Raw genomic sequence first — 8,047 nt, 5'->3', positions numbered from 1 at the left:
TGTACTAGTACATAGTACTCTATCCTGGAAAGAACAATTCCCCCCCTCACTACCTCCTTGCACAAGAGGTCTCCCACAGTATGAGTGAAGATTTTATAGAGGGTGGTCTAAATGAGGTACTTCCTTGATCACAGACTATTTACACCTGAGACACATAGAGTCTTCTTATCTTTAATATCGTACCTTTATATATATTTGACTTGGGGCATCGGTTATGCTAGGCAACTCTCAAGGATAGAAGAGAAAGGAAGGATCAAGCCAGGAAGAGGTAAAGTACTTGTAAAGTACATCATCATTCACTTGCTCTGTACACTTTTTCTTTTCTTTCCGTCTCTGGATTATTTCATACCGTGCCCCCTAAGGTATCAATCCTACCCTGCCAGAACATCAAATAGCGTGCTGTACTGTACAAGAGGGAGAAGAAAGTAATATAACACCCGTGCAACACAAATTCCCGTACGGAAACAATATCAACAACGTATAGTACTACCATTTTCCACAATCACATTCAATAAATAAAATAAGTAAAGGAGATAAAATTAAAAAATGCTTAGTATTTCCTTAAAGTAAAATAAAAAGAAAATCATAAATCAATAATGAGTTTGGTGCCCTTTTCTTCTAATAACCTCTCTGACCTGCTTTGGCACACTTCTGCAAAGATCCATAAACCTTCCATCAGGAATAACTTTCCATACATCCTCCACAGCTCTGATTAGCTCTTCCTTACTTGCAACTCTTCCTTACCTTTTCCCCAAGTAAGTTTCCATATCTTCCCAAATATTTTCAATTAAGTTCAGGTCTGGTAACTGTGGTGGCCAGGGCAATATATCCACCCCATTCCTTTTTCTACACTTTGTAGAATATCTGTAACGATCCCTCTTTGGATAGTTAGTGCTTGGCGACGGGGAACGATACTTCTCTTCCTGTCTTTCTTCTTCTCCTTGTCTTACGATAGCTCTAGGCCTCTGCCTACGTTACCAATAGTACAAGACCCTTGTCTTCTACCGGGAACGCCTATCGTAAGCTTTCTCTAACTCTTCTTCGTAAAGCTCCTTCTTTGGCGTAACGATAATGTTGCAATAAAGGTAAAGATCGTAAGGGTGTTTTATATTCGTTAAAGTAATAAGTAGGAAAAGTACTCAGAACAAAGCGTGAAGAACCTATCTTTCTCGGCCGCATCGGCCTCCTTATATAGTGTTCTTCCCGCCTTTAATCATGTGACCATGTGCGAAACTAAACCATAACAAACTAATCATATGACCAAAGTGATCACATGCTCAAAACCCATGACCTCATAGCGAGGTTATGTGCGAAACTCATAAATCAATCATAACACAATAAACAAGTCATATGACTCGACTGAGTCATATGCACGAAACCCATGACATCATAATGAGGTCATGTGCGAAATATAAATCATATGTGCAAGGCTTGCCCGTAAGGTACACTCGTAAGGCATACTCGTCAGGCACATGTCCCATGACTCATACTTGAGCCATGTGCGAAAGCATCACAAATCCCACACATAACTAATCATATAACCCGAATAGGTCATATGTGTAAAACAATAACATACCTGTGACTCATAACCATGTGTCACATGAAAAACCCTTTCCTCGCTAAGCCACGTTCGTGACAATATCTGTAATTAAACCAGTAGCTAGATTATATTCTTAAGTAAGTATTTCTATATCAAAAAACAGAAAATACAATAATTATAAGGAGGTAGAACCTACCCTTTATATCCTGGTACACCATCTTCAACAACTCTAGTCCAACCAAATCTCTCACAACACTCATGCCAGAAAGGAATTAAAACTGGATCCAGAATATACTTAGTATACTCATAAGAATCCACTTTAACCTTTCCTGGTACTACCACTAGCTTTGACCTCAAATCCCCACAAAAGGCTCCCTCTACCATAACTGTCTCCCTTCCTGACTCCCAGACCTCATCAATGCAATCCTGATCATATTTCTCAGAAGGTTCTCTTATCACCCATCCTCTCTGCCCAAATCCAGCTGTAGAGAATGAGGTTTCATCAGTCTATATGATTCTGAACCAGTCTCTTAATTTCCAAGCTCTTTTTCTCATACACCAACCAAATCTAATTGGTATATTTTTAGGACACAATCCCCATCTAAAATATCTTTTAGTTATGTAAACACTTGAATCTTCATTAAAGTACTTACTTCTTCCGTGGTTTTCTTTTATTTAAATTAAAACTCTTAGCTGTCTTCCTAATTGTCCTGGATGATGCCTTTAATCCCTTCTCTTCTTTAATATCCTCCCAAGAGAGTCTTCTATTTCTTTTATTTTCTTTAATAAAAGACTTTAGATCAAGTAGATCAAACTCCTGGAAGATTGGAGGTCTTCCTGTTCACTGGTAGTTGGAAGGACTACCTGTTTCCCGATACCGTTGATAGATGCGAGTACAGATACTATGGTGAACTTTAAGGCCTATTTTTTCCTCCAATTCGGCAACTATCTTTCTGAAAGACCACTCCGCTATTTCTCAGAGAGCAATAATACAGATCCGGTCATCACGTGTGGTTTCCCGCTTGAAGCGCTGTCGCTTCTTCGTCAATGATCGCCACCGCTCAAGATTTCGTGGACTAATCTCTAAATCATTTAATTTTATTATTATTTCAACTTTATGTACATATTCATTTAATTAAACTACTTACGCTCACTTCTGCGGGTTCCCTTTACCCTCATAGTGCCTTTCTGAAATGATTTGGCAGGTGGTGGGGGATATAGTAAGTATTGTCGTGATAGGGGTTGGGAGTAGAGTTGCGATCTTGTGGGAAGCGGTTGCTACTATGTCGCACTACTTCTTTCCCCCCCCCCTTGTACAGTACCTGGATTTTAATATTTTGATAGCGGAATTTGGACCCAGCACCAACCACCCTGCAGATGATGCACAGTACGAGTACCATATTAGCTGGTCAAATTGAGTATTTCCGTACAAGGATGATATCTCCGGTGGCGGGCTTGGCTGGCTCGTGCATGAGTGACTGTTAATGACTCAGGGCAAGAAAAAGAAATGTGTATATAAAATTGAAGGTTCGAGTTCAGCACTTATGAGAAGGATTTTTTCTGAAGAGTCACTGTAAATACTAAAGTCAATTAAGCGCAATCTGAACTCCAGAGAACTTGTCCAAGAAAAGAAGTATCATGAAATGCGAGTCATGAGTCTGTAATATACACTGATTTTCTGTCATATATTTTTGAATCCAGGCCTCTAAATACTTCTTGCCTGGGATAAGTAGTCAGTTTAGAACTTAATTGAAGGCCCAAGAGCAGAAGGAGAGAATAGAAATACCTGTAGAGAGAAAGAAAGCTTTTCATGTAGTTTGAAGTAGTACAATCTATATCCTAAACGAATCTTCAAGTATATATGAGCCCAGTGGCAGCAAATATGATTTGAAATACTGTAAACAAAAGTCTGTCAGGGACCAAAAGTAAAACCAATTACCCAACGAACCCTTCGTGAGGTTGATATAAAGTTAATCGTCCGGCCTGAGATATCCTGAAGCCATTATCAGCAAATACGAGTTTTAGTTTTTCTTGTCCATCATCAAATACCTACTGGGGATATCCTATACCCATACTAATCCCCAACCCAAAAAGAAGCTTCTAAGGTCTTTCAGGTACCACAGTTAACAATAAGTTACTAGGTCTCAAAACAGGTGAAGATAGAGTCTTTTGGGAATTGATAGAAGATGAGATCAGAATTGGGGCCAGAGGTAGAGGTGATGCATTGGCCTGAGCTTGAATCCAGACTATATCACCTATGTCTTGGGTGGAAAGAGAGGGGCCAACCTATTTGTCAGAGCTGGTTCCGGAATAACTCTTTAGCAATTGTATCTCATGGGAGACAGAGGTGGTTCACTTACTCATATTGAGGAATGGGTAGAGCAAAGGAATACAGAAGGCATTGAAGTTTTCCACTTCAGTAATGGGTGGTTTTCTGGATTCCTATCATGTTATCATATTAGTTTACGAAACATAACCAAAAAGGCCCAGGGGTTGCCAAATGAATATCAAAACCCAATATTATTATAGTTAAGATTCAATCAGAGGAATTTGCAGCCAGAACCAAGTCCGCTCACTCATTGGCCAATTGTAATGACCCCTAATCTTCCTGTTAATTGGTTCAACCTTGGGAACATATGCAATTTGCATGAAACCCTGATGCCCTTTGAATACCCAGAAGGCTGAACATATGAACCCATGGGTTCCATAACAGTATGGGCAAAATCAACTCGCTCAGGCTGGGATAAACGGCAAGCCCACCTTGTTCTTTGTGTTTTTGCCAACAGAGTTTCTCAAATCCCACCTAAGATAATCGTTCATGGGGCTGTGAGTAGGCTCGGCGATGAGTTCGATCACTATTATCCTAAGGTTTTAGTAGAATTTAATCCCTGAACCAACATGAACAAAGAGCTTTTTTTACACTATATTATGGACCACCTTGCTCCTGCTCTTCAAGGCCACCCTAGCCTCTTTGCTCTCGACTTAATGAGCTCTCACAAAATACCTACTATGCTCGCTATTCTTTATGAGAACCAGATACTCCCATCTCTTATCCCTGGAGGTTGTACCAGTTTGGTTCAACCTCTTGATGTTTCTATTAACAAACCGCTAAAAGAAATTATAAGAGATCTTATCGATCAAGATATTCTTGACTGTGAAGAGGTAGAGGAGATAGAAAAATGGAGTATATGACAACAAAGAATTCTTACTACTTAGTGTGAGGGGGATGCTTTTTACAAATTTCATACAGAAAAGTCTGAAATTATTTCACAAACATTCCACAAAGTGGATTTATCACTTCCACCAGATGGCTCATGTAATAGTGAGCTTGATATTAAAGGTTTTACTGGGTTGGAAATAGGGGACTGGCGGGAGGTTGACACCCAGGATCCTTTTACCAATGTTGAAGAAGGTCATGATAATCAAGAGGATATTGAATTTCTGGCGGATGGAGAGACCTGTTCTTAGTTAGACATTTCTTTTGTTCTACTGTTCTAGTAAAGCTACCATAAGACGTTCTCAACCCATGAATGATCACCTCATGAAAGGGCCAGCCAAGACCGCTACCGGAGATACTATCCCTGTACGGAGATACTCAATTTGACGAGTTAATACGGTACTCGAGTAGGCACACATCAACAGTCTACTCCACAATATATTTGGCAGCCCGAACCAAAACCGAAGGCAAAAATCAGAAAAATCAACAGACATGCATGTCCTTCAGCCTCCCCTTCCTTCCCATCCATATGCATCCACTACATCACGTCATCACTCCTCCCGGCCTCCAACCTCTCGGGAGCCTAGTCCCGGAAGTGAAACCCTCAACCCTACCCCACCTATCATGACGTCACTGGAGGGTCTGGGATCATTATCGTGCATCGAGAAAGATTGGCGGTCCCAGCCCTTTTTTCTTTCTTTTTTTTTTTTCCTTCCCTAGCCCTACCCTATCATACCGGTATGCCATGATCAATGATAGACCTAACTCGAGTACGGTGCCTTAGACTTGGGCCCTTGGGACCCTCCAATGTCCCGGGGTATGATACAAGTACTCAAGTAGGGTGCTTTGTGCGGCAGTTTTGCTCGCGCTTTCGCAGCGTTTTCAAAAAAAAAGACCTACCATTGCATATCACCCATATCCAAGCAAAAGAGCCCGATTTTGGTGGCACGCAATAGCAGTCCCCCCCAAAAACGCTTCGAGGCGAGCACTTATCGCGGGCTGCTCGCTCACTCGGTTGCGTTAGGTTGCGTTGCCGCACATTACGTTGCTGCTGCATGCTCCGATCGGCGTGGTTGGGGTGTCTGCGATTTCGTGGGACAAGTGGGTGAGTGAGTCGATGTGTAAGGTGACGGTATATTTCCTGCGAGGTTTTGTGTGGTTTGTGTACCTGTACTGTACTGGCTGGACGGGCATGGCGCTGTGCCGGGGGGGGTTCTCATAATCAAGACGGTGTGATACCTTCCCTCCAATGCTATGCTACCCTCGCAAATACGGCACTATCCACCTCGCGATGTCATGCAATAGTGGTCGTGTTTGCAAACGTCGTTCAATGACGAGCACCGGCCATTGCCGCTCTTGAGGGGGAGGCGATTGGGCGCTCTGGCGGCATCCAAGGCACATTATTGATATCCCGCCTGTCTGGCTGTCAGCTACATCGTGGTCCACAGTAAACTGAGCAGACAGATCCCGGCCCAATCAGAATCAAGTTACGAGTAGTCCAAACCCCAATAGGAAAGCCCGCTCTCTCACCATAATCACACTTCCCAGCTCCATCATTATTGCCAAAGCAAAGAACACGATCCGTTACATCTGCGGTAATGCGGAATTCGAGGTGACTCAACCTTGTTCAGCCCGTACGAGTAGTTCAAAACAATTAGAACTGGCCCCGTTTACTCGGGTACAGTACTGTACAGTACACCATTATTCATTACAAAAGGGAGATTTTATTTTTCTTTCGCCCGCTCATGTGCACATTCACGCATCCACACATTCACACTCTCATACACTCATCGATTCATTAACCCATTGATTCCCACACGCGGTGACGTAGTAGGCAGTGCTGTACTCGTAGACTACAAGTACACGAGGCCTCGAGCAGCGGCGAACGGTAAGGTAAATACTAAGGTAGAATCGGATGCTCCCTTTACCCTCCGGAGGAGGACGGCAAGTCACCTCAAATCCACTGTAACACGTAACACTGGCGACGGCTTGGTTGCACACTTCATACTTGGCAAAGACCAACGAGTAAAAAAACCCCGAGTGCAACCGTGCTCTGAACCACGCTTCTTGCCCGAACCGCCGCCGCCACACAAAAGTTATGATAGTTACCAGTAGACTACAGTAAATAGATAGTCTATATCTACAGAAGAGAAAGAGAAACCCCCACAGCAACAAACCGGTCCCTTGTCCCGGCGCCAGATATCTCCCACAAGTTACTCGAGTACATATCGCATTATCATCTTCCAGTAAGTCTAGTCTACGAGTAGTCACACCGATAGAAGACATTCCAGAACCATTATCACAAGCCCAAGTTGTCCATAATCAACACACCAAAACACCCGTTTTTACAGTACTGTACTCGTACTAGAAGATTGTGGCAAGTCCGCGCACGCACGGAACCCTCAACGGCACGAGGATCGGTGTTTGGGGGGGGGGGGGTTTGATCGGTAAAAAAAATTATTATCATACACACCCCCAATCGTTGCCACAGCTACCGTAGTCTACCACTTTGGCCAATTGACTTTTATAATTATAAATAAATTTATATTTTATTCCACTGGCGGAAGAGCACGCTGGATGGGGGAATTTTTCTTCTTCTTCCTTTTCCCTCTTCACTTTTGATGTCGTGCTGTGCTGTTGTTCAGTCTAAAGGTCCGGGTTTGAGGGGTTTATCATGGTTATCGCTATAGGTAATTTATGCATCCTGGATGCGCGAATGTGCAAAAAAATGGTACTGTACTGTACAGTACCAAGTGGACGGTACTCGTAATCTGGCTGGAGGGAACCGAACCGAGTCCGGGACGAGCGATTGTTTCTTGGACTAAAGGTCTCCGAGGGATGGTATGATACTGGAAGTTGTGCCCGGGCCGATAACAGCTTCAAGCCATACAATTATATATTGTTTTTTTTGTACGAGTACAGTACTGACTCCTCCTGTCAAATCGAGTTGTGGAAAGATATAGACTACCGTCACTATAGAGCCTCCGACGTACGCTGGTGATCCCGACCCACAGACACGCGTTCAACGGTAAATACCGGTACCCTTCCAAATTCTCGGGTCCAAACACCCGCCATTCATATCATGACAATGATGATCTATATGCCAGTCACAGAATATCACTCATTTCTTGCACTTTTTCTCTGGTATGGTACCGTATATCTTATCATTGATATAGTTATGATATTCCAACACAAAATGCGCTATTATTACTTCGGGGCCGATGGACTATAGTATAGGTACTCCATCACCTACAGATGTTGTGTTGTTGACAGGTCTCGCAATCTCCCAA

The sequence above is a fragment of the Tuber melanosporum genome (genome assembly GCF_000151645.1).
Source record: "Tuber melanosporum whole genome shotgun sequence assembly, scaffold_25, strain Mel28".
NCBI classification, from domain to species: Eukaryota; Fungi; Ascomycota; class Pezizomycetes; order Pezizales; family Tuberaceae; genus Tuber; species Tuber melanosporum.
This window is presented reverse-complemented; position numbering follows the sequence as displayed.